The sequence below is a fragment of the Triticum dicoccoides genome, chromosome 2B (genome assembly GCF_002162155.2).
Source record: "Triticum dicoccoides isolate Atlit2015 ecotype Zavitan chromosome 2B, WEW_v2.0, whole genome shotgun sequence".
NCBI lineage: Eukaryota > Viridiplantae > Streptophyta > Magnoliopsida > Poales > Poaceae > Triticum > Triticum dicoccoides.
In genome coordinates, this window is record NC_041383.1 from 758,430,996 (window position 1) to 758,445,666 (window position 14,671).

At 42.0% G+C, this 14,671-nt stretch overlaps 2 long non-coding RNA genes across 3 annotated transcripts; both read left to right on the forward strand.

Annotated features, from left to right (window-relative positions):
• Positions 1–5,088: 5,088 nt before the first annotated feature.
• LOC119368613 lies at positions 5,089–8,993 on the forward strand. Of its 2 annotated transcripts, XR_005176692.1 has the most exons (8): positions 5,089–5,493; positions 6,068–6,486; positions 6,587–6,675; positions 6,785–6,888; positions 7,036–7,211; positions 7,528–7,603; positions 7,747–7,829; positions 8,498–8,993. It is a non-coding gene; the product is annotated as an uncharacterized LOC119368613 (long non-coding RNA). The 2 variants fall into 2 exon arrangements; XR_005176691.1 differs by lacking the exons at positions 7,747–7,829; positions 8,498–8,993 and having other exon boundaries at positions 6,788–6,888; positions 7,528–7,704.
• Positions 8,994–12,155: 3,162 nt separating this feature from the next.
• On the forward strand, positions 12,156–13,348 carry LOC119368614. Its single transcript, XR_005176693.1, has 3 exons — positions 12,156–12,491; positions 12,570–12,685; positions 12,936–13,348. It is a non-coding gene; the product is annotated as an uncharacterized LOC119368614 (long non-coding RNA).
• Positions 13,349–14,671: the final 1,323 nt, after the last annotated feature.

Consider the following 14,671-nt stretch of genomic DNA (forward strand, 5'->3'; position numbering starts at 1 on the left):
CTATCTCACGAGTTCTTGTTGAGTTTGTTGTGAATGAAGCTTTTGATAAAAAGAGAAACCATGATATGAGAGGAATTAAGGAGACACAAAGTTTTAATCTTGGGGATGACCAAGGCACCCCAAGATAATATTTCAAGAAGTCTCAAGCATCTAAGCTTGGGGATGCCCCGGTAGGCATCCCACCTTTCTTCTTCAACAACTATCGGTTAGTATCGGTTGAGCCTAAGTTTTTGCTTCTTCACATGAGTTGTGCTATCCTTGCAGTGTTATTTTTATTTTGTTTTGCTTGCTGCTTGAATAAGATATCAAGATCTGAAATTATTAAATGGGAGAGTCTTCACATAGTTGCATAATTATTTGACTACTCATTGATCTTCACTTATATCTTCCGGAGTAGTTTTTGTTATTGCTTATAGTGCTTCACTTATATCTTTTGAGCGTGATAATTTTGCTCTAGTACTTCACTTATGTCTTTTAGAGCACGGTGGTGGATTTGTTTTAAAGAAACTATTGATCTCTCATGCTTCACTTAGATTATTTTGAGAGTCTTAAATAGCATGGTAATTTGCTTAATATTAATATACTTGGTATTCAAGATATGTGAAACTTTCTTTTGAGTGAGTTGAATACTAAGATAAGTTTGATGCTTGATAATTGTTTTGAGATATGGAGGTGATAATATCAAATCAATGCTAGTTGGGGTGATTATGAATTCAAAGAATGCTTGTGTTGAAGTTTGTGATTCCCGTAGCATGCACGTATGGTGAACCTCTTTGTGATGAAGTCGGAGCACAATTTTATTTATTGATTGTCTTCCTTATGAGTGGCAGTCGGGGACGAGCGGTGGTCTTTTCCTACCAATCTATCCCCCTAGGAGTATGCGTGTAATGCTTTGGTTTTTTATGACTTCTAAATTTTTGCAACAAGTGCATGAGTTCTTTTGATTAATGTTGAGTCCATGGATTATACGCACTCTCACCCTTCCACCATTGCTAGCCTCTCTAATATCGAGCACTTTTCGCTGGTATCATACACCCACCATATACCTTCCTCAAAACAGCTACCATACCTACCTATCATGGCATTTCCATAGCCATTCCGAGATATATTGCCATGTAACTTTCCATCGTTCCGTTCATATGGCACACATTACTTTTGTCATATTGCTTTTTGCATGAACATGTAGTTGACATTGTATTTGTGGCAAGGCCACCTTCATAATTTTCATACATGTCGCTCTTGATTCATTGCATATCCCGGTACACCACCGGAGGCATTCATATAGAGTCATATTTTGTTCTAAGTATCGAGTTGTAATTGTTGAGTTGTAAGAAAAATAAAAGTGTGATGATCATCATTATTAGAGCATTGTCCCAGTGAGGAAAGGATGATGGAGGCGATGATTCCCCCATAAGTCGGGATAAGACTCCGGACAAAATATATAAAAAAAGGAGGCCAGAAAAAAAAAGAAAAAAAGAAAAGGCCCAAATAAAAAAATGAGAAAAAAAAAGAGAAGGGACAATGCTACTATCCTTTTACCACACTTGTGCTTCAAAGTAGCAGCATGATCTTCATGATAGAGAGTCTCATATGTTGTCACTTTCATATACTAGTGGGAATTTTTCATTATAGAACTTGGCTTGTATATTCCAATGATGGGCTTCCTCAAAAGTGCCCTAGGTCTTCATGAGCAAGCAAGTTGGATGCACACCCATTGAGTTTCTTTTGTTGAGCTTTCATATACTTATAGCTCTAGTGCATCCATTGCATGGCAATCCCTACTCACTCACATTGATATCTATTAATGGGCATCTCCATAGCCCGTTGATATGCCTAGTTGATGTGAGACTATCTTCTCCTTTTTGTCTTCTCCACAACCACCATTCTATTCCACCTATAGTGCTATGTCCATGGCTCACGCTCATGTATTGCGTGAAAGTTGAAAAAGTTTGAGATTACTAAAGTATGAAACAAATTGCTTGGCTCGTCATCGGGGTTGTGCATGATTAAATATTTTGTGTGATGAAGATGGAGCATAGCCAGACTATATGATTTTGTAGGGATAACTTTCTTTGGCCATGTTATTTTGAGAAGACATAATTGCTTAGTTAGTATGCTTGAAGTATTATTATTTTTATGTCAATATGAACTTTTGTCTTGAATCTTTCGGATCTGAATATTCATGCTACAATTAAGAAGATTTACATTGAAATTATGCCAAAGTATCACTCCGCATCAAAAATTCTTTTTTATCATTTACCTACTCGAGGACGAGCAGGAATTAAGCTTGGGGATGCTTGATACGTCTCCAACGTATCTATAATTTTTGATTGCTCCATGCTACTTTATCTACTGTTTGAGGCAATATTAGGCTTTATTATCCACTTTTATATTATTTTTGGGACTAACCCATTAACCGGAGGCCCAGCCCAGATTTGCTGTTTTATGCCTAATTCAGTGTTTCGAGGAAAAGGAATATCAGACGGAGCCAAACCGGAACGAAATCAACTGGAGAAGTTAATTTTGGAAGGAAACCCACCTGATGGACTTGGAGTGCATGTTAGGGGAGTCCCGGGCTGCCCACGGGGCTGGGGGGCGCGCCCACCCCCCTAGGGCGTGCCCCCTGCCTCTTGAGCACCCCGGAGGTCCACCGACGTACCCCCTGCACCCATATATACTCACGTACCCTAAAACTTCCATAACAGAAGATAGATCGGGAGTTACGCCGCCGCAAGCCTCTGTAGCCACCAAAAACCTCTTGGGAGCCCATTCCGGCACCCTGCCGGAGGGGGATCCCATCACCGGTGGCCATCTTCATCATCCCGACGCTATCCATGACGAGGAGGGAGTAGTTCACCCTCGGGGCTGGGGGTATGTACCAGTAGCTATGTGTTTGATCTCTCTCTCTCTCGTGTTCTCTCTCGTGTTCCCTCTATGGCACGATCTTGATGTATCCCGAGATTTGCTATTGTAGTTGGATCTTATGATGTTTCTCCCCCTCTACTCTCTTGTGATGAATTGAGTTTCCCCTTTGAAGTTATCTTATTGGATTGAGTCTTTTATGAGAACACTTGATGTATGTCTTGCGATCCACTTGATGTATGTTTTGGTGATCAACTTGCAGATTTCGTGACATTGGGAACCTATGCATAGGGGTTGGCACACGTTCTTGACTCTCCGGTAGTAGCTTTGGGGCACTCTTTGAAGTACTTTTATGTTGGTTGGATGAATCTGAGATTGTGTGATGCATATCGTTTAATCATGCCCACGGATACTTGAGGTGACAATGGAGTATCTAGGTGACATTAGGGTTTTGGTTGATTTGTGTCTTAAGGTGTTATTCTAGTACGAACTCTTTTATAGATCGATCCGAAAGAATAACTTGAGGTGGTTTCGTACCCTACCATAATCTCTATGTTTGTTCTTCGCTATTAGTGGATTTGGAGTGACTCTTTGTTGCATGTTGAGGGCTTGTTATATGATCTATCTATATTACTATTGTTGAGAGAATTTGCACTAGTGAAAGTATGAACCCTAGCCCTTGTTTCCTATCATTGCAATACCGTTTACGCTCACTTTTACCACTTGTTACCTTGCTGTTTTTACAATTTCAGATTACAATTACCTTTATCTACCATCTATTTTGCACTTGTATCTTCATCCCTTCGCCGAACTAGTGCACCTATACAATTTACCATTGTATTGGGTGTGTTGGGGACACAAGAGACTATTTGTTATTTGGTTGCAGGGTTGCTTGAGAGAGACCATCTTCATCCTACGCCTCCTACGGATTGATAAACCTTAGGTCATCCACTTGAGGGAAATTTGCTACTGTCCTACAAACCTGTGCACTTGCAGGCCCAACAACGTCTGCAAGAAGAAGGTTGTGTAGTAGACATCGGTGCTCTAGGTCTCCGCCGTCGTGGTCCACAATCACCGCCGCCGAGGTCCACAGCCGCCGCCGTCGAGGTCCGAGAGGGGCCGCCGCCGTCGAGGTCCGAGAGGTGTCGCCGCCACCTTCATTCCGGACCTGGATGTCTGTGCCAATCCCCATGCCAGGGCGGTTCATACCCCAGGGCAAGGCGGTTCAAACCCCAGTCACAGAGAGCTAGGTATGTGAATTTGCATGTTGATACAGCCATTAATCCCAGTCAGAGCGACGCTAGGTACTTGCACGCAGACACATGTTTCCATCCGCCTTCATTATGTGAATTTGCATGTTGATACATCCATTAACCACGATACATACATCTGTTAAGATCCCGTGCGTGGCTACGGATATAATGAATGCAACGGGCACGGCGGTTCCATGCTGGATCATGCTGATGATTCAATCGACTCAGCGGGGGATAGGAGGCTCGCCGGCTGGCGTTTCATTGATGCATGGGTGTTCCAATCATGATGGTACGGTCGGATAATGTACAAGACGTTTTTAGAACAATGTACAAGACTTTGGACGAGGTTCATCTGCGTCGATGTTTGTGGCTGGGTCGCTGGGTACACAATCCATTCACCGTGTAAGGTTTGCACTTTTTTTCTATTTGCATTTTTTCTGTTGACTTTTCAGATTGTTTGTGTTGGCCAACTAAAAAAAGATTTAGGATCCTAGATACAATGGACTATATTTATTCATGTTGCCTATATCTGTCTGCAAGCTCACCAGCCATTCCCTCCATTTGGATTTTAGTACATATAATGGACTATATTTACTTACGTTGTCGACAACCTAATTGAAGAGATTTCTCTTTTAGTTCATTGGTATGAAGTTGTTGTTTCATATATATCTATGCAATAGCAGTTTGATGTAGACAAATATGCATGTCATGGCCTTCTATTCTTGTCCTTTTCATGTTCAGAGATCAGCGCACTCATTAGATTAAATTTTGATATTGCATCTTTAAGCACTTCCTGAGAATTTTAGAACAATGTACAAGATTTTGGACGAGGTTCATCTGCGTCAATGTTTGTGGCTGGGTCGCTGGGTACACAATCCATTCACCGTGTAAGGTTTGCACTTTTTTTCCTATTTGCATTTTTTCTGTTGACTTTTCAGATTGTTTGTGTTGGCCAACTAAAAAAAGATTTAGGATCCTAGATACAATGGACTATATTTATTCATGTTGCCTATATCTGTCTGCAAGCTCACCAGCCATTCCCTCCATTTGGATTTTAGTAGATATAATGGACTATATTTACTCACGTTGTCCACAGCCTATTTGAAGAGATTTCTCTTTTAGTTCATTGGTATGAAGTTGTTGTTTCATATATATCTATGCAATAGCAGTTTGATGTAGACAAATATGCATGTCATGGCCTTCTATTCTTGTCCTTTTCATGTTTAGAGATCAGCGCACTCATTAGATTAAATTTTGATATTGCATCTTTAAGCACTTCCTGAGAATTTTAGAACAATGTACAAGATTTTGGACGAGGTTCATCTGCGTCAATGTTTGTGGCTGGGTCGCTGGGTACACAATCCATTCACCGTGTAAGGTTTGCACTTTTTTTCCTATTTGCATTTTTTCTGTTGACTTTTCAGATTGTTTGTGTTGGCCAACTAAAAAAAGATTTAGGATCCTAGATACAATGGACTATATTTATTCATGTTGCCTATATCTGTCTGCAAGCTCACCAGCCATTCCCTCCATTTGGATTTTAGTAGATATAATGGACTATATTTACTCACGTTGTCCACAGCCTATTTGAAGAGATTTCTCTTTTAGTTCATTGGTATGAAGTTGTTGTTTCATATATATCTATGCAATAGCAGTTTGATGTAGACAAATATGCATGTCATGGCCTTCTATTCTTGTCCTTTTCATGTTTAGGGATCAGCGCACTCATTAGATTAAATTTTGATATTGCATCTTTAAGCACTTCCTGAGAATTACAAGCTACAGATGTATTTTCTATAGCCTCTATACTTTAGTTGCAAATGGCAACTTGATTGAACTGGATCAGTTGTAAGCTTCGCTAAATTCGTACATAACTAAATAAAAAACTGCACTTCTACCTCCATGTGGTAATATAGAAGTATACTGTAAAATTCATACTATTTCGTTTGCAGGTTCAGTCAACTCCTTTGAGGTGCTTAACAAGTAACGGAGGTTTTGGTGTCACATGTACCCAGGGAAAGGGTGTAAAGACTATACATGTCAAATCCTCATATGAAATGTTGATCTGTTGTGCTTCTAGAATTATGGATTTCTGAATAATTAAATGACCAGTTATGCAATACAATATTCCCATAGTATTGAAATCTTCTATTCTTCAAAGTGTCCTTCAGAAAATGGCACTTGCACTTAATATGGGACACTCCAAATCCATATGTGCAGGCTATATATGATATTTTCTCCATAAAGAGTCAGCAATGACTTGATTTATATTTCCGCTACTTGTCAATACGATGGCCCGCTGGAAATAAATGATGTTTGGCCATCACTTATACTTGGGAACTACTTTTCAGTGATAGCTGTGTTGACTAAGGTACTATTTTTTCTTAAAGATTGATTTCTTCAGTGCCGCATGTTTTACTTTACAGTTTTCTTAATATTCCATTGCCAATACACTGGTTTTTGCTTGATAGAGAACTACGGCGGGCTTACGCTTACCTGAACTATATTCAAAACTATCAGAGTGTACAGTGGATTAGAGCAGATTACATCAGCCTTAAAGGTAAAATGATCTGAACGCTTGTTCACAATACACTGTAGTACAGTAATAGTCCACTTAGTAATTTCTATATAAAAGTATGATCTGAAAATTTTGTTGGTTGTTTTTGCAGCAGACTGTTGGTCATTAACGGTTATCTATGGCACCAGATTCTTAAAACAATTCACCTCACAACACTTGTTGGCCAAAGAAGTTGAGGAATTAATGATGTGATAGGTAAACTCCTTATACTGAATTTATGTATTTTTTGCTTCAAGTACATAGAAATATATTCCTTGATCGAAGCTCATTGACACTACTGCCACTAATTTGCTTCAGGTCATCGACTTCAAGATTGATAAATATGTTTCTCTTATTATGCAGGAGTTGTGTGCTGAGGAGAAACTATTCTCTTGCAAATCGGATAGTTGTTGTAGGAATTAAAAAGGCACATGATTGTATTGTTGTTGTGGGATTTTGTTTCTACATGTTCCTCGACCCTAATGTCTACATGAGGTGTGAGTTCAACGGATCGTGGAAATTACATTACTAATAGAAAGGTAGGTAGAATCACAGTGATTCATACAAAAACTCACCAAAATTTTCCAATAATGAATCATATAATCTATCAGCTGCCTCAACGGCTCACACTTTTGCAAGTCTTCATATTTTAGAAAATACGATTGAATTTGATAATTGGATCAAATGCAGTTATATGTGTTGTATTTGCATTGGTTGAATCTGAATTCTATTAGAAACATAATGAACCACTTAGATATAGTATAAAGCATTAATCCGTACAGAACTGAGAGATGTCGTGTTTTTACAGTTCTTATGCCATCTTATCAAATTTTCTTGTCCCACATTTTATTTCAGATGCCGCAGCAAAAAGAATGCTCTCAGCCTTGGACGATCCGTTCACTCGATTCTTGAAACCATTACCTTTTCTGAAGTAAGTCTAGCTAGCACGCAAGGTGCCCTCGCGGGTGAAGGTTGCATGTCTTCTGCTGGGTGTTTTGATACTTTTCAGTCTCTACTTGAATGTTGGGTACCTAATTTTTTAGTGGCCAACAATCATGCACTGATTCTTGCTAGGGGTCCTCGAGGAAACTCAATAGATGGCTACAGATGTTGCTAGGGGTCTTCGAGGAAACCCAATAGATGGCTTTTTCCTGAAGGTATTAAGATTACCAAGATTTGGTCAGCTGTTACACCATCATATTTCGGCACCTGAGTTTTGTTTGTGCCATGCATATATTTTGGCAGCAAATGGGCGGGTGCCTGGGTTGTCAATGTCCTCCTAAATGTAAATCATATACGTACATATATGTTTGATGTCTTGGTATAAGTGAAAATAGTTCATGATACCAGCCTAAGACTCTGAATTTATGTTTCTTTGCTATCTAACCTTTGCATTTCCTAGGTAAGCACTGTGTGAGATCATACATTAATCATGGTTCTTGATAGTTGTGTACTTTTCTTGGATCTTTAGAAGAATGTTATCCTAAGAAAAAAAAATGAGAAATCAGCTGTATGTAACTTTTGAAATTTAGTATGCTGGTGGCATTCTAATGTTTAATATATATCAGGCATCATATGCCATGTGAAAAGTCATGTTAATATCATGATGGGTCGCATGCAAGTGCATGTAGAAGCTCATCTTATTTTGTTAGAGATAATTTGCATGGTGATTACCATAATGGTGTCAGATGAACAAAATACTTAGTGTGACCATGTTAAAAACTAAAAATGATGGTCTACGTAAAAACTTGCTATAAAGATGAGTAGCATGTCTTTTAATCATTTCTGAGGCATTTCATGTCTTAATGGGAAATTGTTTTTCAAGTTCTCCATTGGTGCGGCGGGGCTCAGAGGGATGGCCAGGCGGCGGCCAGCAACGGCGGGTTGGGGAGGTCAAGAGGAAGGTGTGGCAGAGAGGCGGCGCACGAAAGTTTGCAGTACATTACACAATTTTGTTTGCTATTCAGTAACTAATGCTAAAGTTTATTCCTACAACTTCTACATGAACAACTCCCTGTTTACTAAAGGCAAAAACTCATCCTTGAGCCTTCCTGCAAATGTGGGCTAACACACAATTCACTTCATGCCTTGTTCATAACATCATATTTCTCAACCTAATGGCATCTGCCAAGGATCTCAAAAGCTGATGCGTTCAACTTGTGTTTTTGTCGTGTGTTCAACATGTAATGTCATTTTTGTAGGCTAATTTCACTTTCGATGATCTCACGATAAAGCGACCATGGAACGAGAAGGTGAGCTAAAAATCATCTTGTTGTTTATTGTTGCAAAATTTCCTGTATGTGTATCTATAGCGAGAGCATGATGAAGTAGACCACACTAATTTTTAAACTGGGAACTTCGATTGGAAATTGTTACTGATTATTGAAGTCGTATAGTAAGATAGCTGAATAGTACTATTTCAGTAATGGAAGTTTATGCAAGTCGGTGCACAGTACCGGAAGTGGTAGTATGAGTGAATTGAAGCACACTTTTGGTGGGGAGAAAAATCGACTCATCCCTAAGAGCATCTCCAGCCGTTCGGCCCCCCAGGGCGCATAAAAATCACCTCCTGGGGGCGAGCCGGCGATTCTTTCGGCGCTGGGGACGGTTTTGCGCCCAGTCGTTGCCCCCAGCTCGCCCCCAGTCGCCAATTTTGGCCCACTTTTGAAGCCCCATTTCGGCGAAAAAGACCCATATGGGCGAGAATAGGCCCATATTCGGCGTGGTTCGCCGTGGCTCGGCGTTCAATTATCAACATAAATATTTTTTTATCACATTTTCCATCACAGAAATTTCAAATACTTCAACAAAATAGTACAACAACAAATAGTTCAATACAAATTATATAGTTCAACAAATAAAAACTCATATTTCATCACAAGTCGCGCCCGGTGTCGCCCTTGAGCCTCCATAGGTGCTCTATCAGATATTGCTGTAGTTGATGATGCACCTGTGGGTCTCGGATCTCCTGACGCATATTGAGGTAGGCAATCCAGGTTGCCGGTAGCTGGTGATCAACTTGGGCAAGAGGACCCTGGCGGTGGTATGGTTCAGTGTCAAACACTGGCTCTTCCTGCTCGCTCTCAATGATCATGTTGTGCAAGATGACACTGCAGGTCATGATCTCCCACATTTGATCTTTCAACCAGGTCTGAGCGGGGTACCGGACAACAGCAAATCGAGATTGGAGCACACCAAATGCCCGCTCGACATCCTTCCTGCAAGCCTCCTGAATCTTTGCAAACTAGGCGTTCTTGCCTCCAGGCACATGGTTTTTGATGGTCTTGACAAATGTCGACCATCTCGGATAGATGCCATCAGCTAGATAATACCCCTTGTTGTACTGCCGCCCATTGATCTCGAAGTTCACCGGAGGAGAATGACCTTCAACAAGCTTGGCAAAGACAGGAGAGCACTGCAGCACGTTGATGTCATTGTGAGTTCCTGGCATACCAAAGAAGGAGTGCCAAATCCAGAGGTCCTGTGTGGCCACCGCCTCAAGTACCACACTGCAACCACCTTTGGCGCCTTTGTACATCCCCTGTCAAGCAAATGGGAAATTCTTCCATTTCCAATGCATGCAGTCGATGCTTCCAAGCATCCCAGGAAATCCTCTTGCTGCATTCTGTGCCAGGAACCGAGCAGTGTCTTCCGCATTGGGTGTTCTCAAGTATTGTGGTCTAAACACTGCCACCACTGCCCGACATAACTTGTAGAAACACTCTAGGATGGTGGACTCGGCCATGCGCCCATAGTCGTCGAGTGAGTCACCGGGAGTTCCGTATGCAAGCATCCTCATTGCTGTCGTGCATTTCTGGATGGAGGTGAATCCAAGTGTACCGGTGCAATCCATCTTGCATTTGAAGTAGTTGTTGAACTCCCGGATGGAATTCACAATCCAGAGGAAAAGCTTTCTGTTCATCCGATAACGGTGCCGAAATGTTCTGTCGCCGTGAAATGGAGCATCGGCAAAGTAGTCGGAGTAGAGCATGCAGTAGCCTTCGAGACGATGCCGGTTCTTTGCTTTCACCCGCCCCGGCGCCGAGCTACCTCGCCGCAGCTTTTCATTGCTCGCCAGCACCTGGGCGAGGGCGGCGAGCACCATGAGATGCTCTTCTTCCTGGACGTCGGCCTCGGCTTCCTCCTCCAGCAGCGCGGCGAGCACTTCCTCGTCATCCGAGTCCATCGCCGAGGAAGGCAAATCGCCGAACACCTTGCGCGCGGTGGGCGTGCACCCGCCGCTAAACTGCCCCTCCGCGGCCGGAAATGGCGGCCGAAATGCCCAGCTGGTGTCGGAGGGGCTTTCGTGGCGAACCTATGCTATTTTTCCGGCGGGGAATGGCTATCTACTGGTGAAGGGCAGTGGGGCGGCACCGGGATATACCTAGTTGCTGCCGAGAGCGCGGGGGGTGGGAGGCGGTCGGGGAAGAAAATCTTGACTTTTCACCTGACGGCGTGGGCCAGCCGCGCTTTTCCCTTGCGCCAGAGCCCCCAAGCGCCCCCAGCGCGCCGGGTTCGGCCTGCGGCCGTCAGGTGAAAAAAGGGCCGAGCCGGCGCTTTTCGTCGTCCTGGGGGCGCGACTGGGCCGTTTTTTGGCGCCGGCGCCGAAAAAGTCGCCTGGGGGGCCTGTTGGGGGCACGGCTGGAGATGCTCTAAGGAGACAATGGATCTCCTCTGAATCAAGGTGATGTTGGTTCGACAGATGGATATCTCTACCTTTTTTTGTGAAGAGTTTTGTGTGAACCTGGAAATGACAAGGGGAAATAGAATACAGGGTCTAGCATGAGAAGACATTGATTTTGAGCACAAATGCCAAAATGCATAATCAAAAAATTAAAAGGCCTTTGTTAATGTCTCAGTTGGTAGTCTCCATCGCTTAATTTTCGTCCCACCTAGCATGTTTTTTTTCGTCCTCCCTCCCACCTCACGGTTCCAAAAAACCAACCAAAACCAACTGAGCTCCGTCCCACAAAACGAAATCAGAGGAACGAGGCCCCCTCGACTCCTCTCTCAATCTGTTTCCTGGGGACTGAACGCCACCGCCACCGCCAATCCCATCTTCCCCGGTGACAAGCCTCGCCGACGGCCTCCTCCCCCCCATCCACGCCGGCGACCTCCCTCTACCCCACCCTCTCCGTCAACCCGTCTCTCCAGCAGCTCGGCGAAACCCTATCCCACCCGATGCCATGGCGACCTAGCAGGCAGGCGCGAGGAGCCCTGCCCAGCCATGGCGACACCGCCGGCGGCCTCCTCCTCCCCCTCACCTTCTCTCCCTCTCCCAAGAGAGGGAAGGAATGGAAGGGATCCGGTGGCAAGGGGAGGCAGCGCCCAGATCCGCAGCTGCACCCGTGGGCCGCCATCCCTCGAGGTTGTCCATGGAGGTCCGAATGTGATACAGGCTTGAGGTACGCCATACAGACTTGCCTATCTATGTATCTTAGTTACGAGAGCATCCAGGTATGAACATGATACACTACCACCTATTTTTACTCGTATGGACCAAATCATCAATGTTAAAATTCTGATGTCCACCTAAAAGTAACTGTATGAAGCAATCATGAACTAGCCCAGTAAATAGATGCCTATGAATGCAAGCTTCTAAATTCCAATTGGTGTGAGCAGGTGCTTGTGCAGCCAATAATGGTTATTCGCTCAGAATTGTCGATTGCTGCTGACCACTTCTCAGATTTCTATTAACCCGAGGACCAGAACAAGCAGGTTCATGTGAAAGTATATAGTTTCTATTTGAAGAGTTAGCTTCAGACAACATACAATCTATGCAAAATCCATCATCTCATGCTTGCATAACAAGACCAATGGTAATTTGTCTACTACTCTACTTACTACAGTTTACAAATTCTTTTATGGCTTCAGTTCCCATGTTGCTGCGGGTGCAGGTCTCTGCTTGCTCAGTCCTCTTGCCGCGACACCATCACCAAGTCACTTAGAGCCCACCACCGCCACAAACACCCCATGTTGTCACGCGTGACGGCCGCAGCATCACAACTTTATGGTAAATCATTAAAATTTCAAAACACCACTCAATTCATGTTCAAGTCGAGAACTAATTAATGTAGACGACCATCCAAAAAAAGGAAGTGAAAAAACCTTCCAAAAGCAGGGAGTGTCTTTCTATCAAAGAAAAGCAAGGAGTGTCAACATTTGAAACAAAATATATTTTCGTACAGAAGTAATTTACATCTATGGAAGCAATTTTTTGTTCATCACTAATCTGTATCAATATGTGTTGTGTTCTCTTTCAGAGAAGTGAACTATGAAATCCCTCCTCATTCCAAACAATGAAACTATGAGGCTGAAAGTACAAATGTCATACGACATGGCTGACTTAGAGAAAAAAATGGGCGTATTTGGAGCCGGATGAAAACATGGGCAGATTTGGAGCAGTGTGAAGACGGCGCACGCTGGTGTTGCAATGACCAAAAGTGCCGAAGTGAAAAAAGAGATGGAATGACAATGACGCAACCTTGTAGTGTGATTCTTGTATGTATATTTGAGGTCGGTAGGAAAAAACGTATTAGTGAGATAAAGTGACGAAGATATGCATCTTAGGTGGAGATGGAAGCAGATCCCAGAGATAAACAAAACATTATTAGTTTGTGAATGAACTTGTGGTGGAAAGAATGTTTTCATGTTCATATGCCACATTTTCTTACTATTTCTACTAAGGTGAGGATCCTTGTATATGCCATACTTTTAACATATGTAGTAGAGCGAGACAACAAAACAATGACATAGAAGCCACATAAAGAATCAAGGGGCAGTAGACTGAGAGGATGGTTGATGTATGAACAAAGAGTGCTAGGGAGAAGTTCAACAGAAAAGAGAGGCTAGATGGGGTGCATGGCGTTTGTTGGAATAGAGAGAAGATACTTGCATTTGTGTTTTGGTTGAACATTGCGTGCAATGTCTTCGTTTGGGAAGGGTAACTTGAGCATTGTTTACAAATTTATTCGTTGGCCCGTGGCAACGCACGGGCAGTCTACTAGTGATGTCCTAATGTTTCACAATTTTAAGAGTTGCAGAACTATGGTCATTGTTCAGATCAATACATGATGTTCTGTTTTTGACAGATTCTGTCTTCAATACATAGTTTGCTTCTTTTAGTGTTCCCATAGCTTATATTAAGTGATATTAATTATGGAAATTATAGGGTGCAGTAGGAATTATGGGGAAACAATTATGAATCTTGTCTTTCATAGTACCAAAGTGAATGGTTCGCTCTTTATCATACTAACCTATCTCACGAAGTTCTGTTAAATTTTGTGTGATTGAAGTTTTCAAGTTTTGGGTGAGATATTGATATGAGGAGAATAAGGAGTGACAAGACCTTAAGCTTGGGGATTCCCAAGGCACACCAAGTTAATATTCGAGGAATATCCAAGCAACTAAGCTTGGGGATGCCCTGAAACGCATCCCCTCTTTTGTCTCCAATATTATCGTTAACCTTACTTGGGGCTATATTTTTATTAGTCACATCCTATGTGTTTTGCTTGGAGAGTCATTTATTTTATTAGGATTTGCTTGATTTTATTTATATTAATGTTTTTCATTTTTTTTATTTCAATAAAAATGTCAAGTATAGTCTTTACCATGCTTATTTTGCAAGTCTATATGTTGTTGTTTGAAAACAGAAAGTTGCACGCTATTGCGTGAATTCTTGAGGAAGTCAGAATGTGATAAAATGTTGAAACTTTTTGCGCAATAAGATATGATAAAATTTATACCGTGTGGTAAATTTTCAGAACTTTTTGAGCTAAATAAGTATGGATACTTCTTCATGCATTATAGATTGTCTTGTTTTGACATATTGCTGTTATGTTTGCATTGTTTGCACATGTTTGCTTGTTTAATGATTCTATTTGAGGATAGGAGTATTAAGTATGCAGAGGCATTTAGTATGAGATATCAAATAATAATTTTAATGGTTTTATACAGTTGAGAATGATAAGGTTTTGCATGGATTTATACTAACTTATCT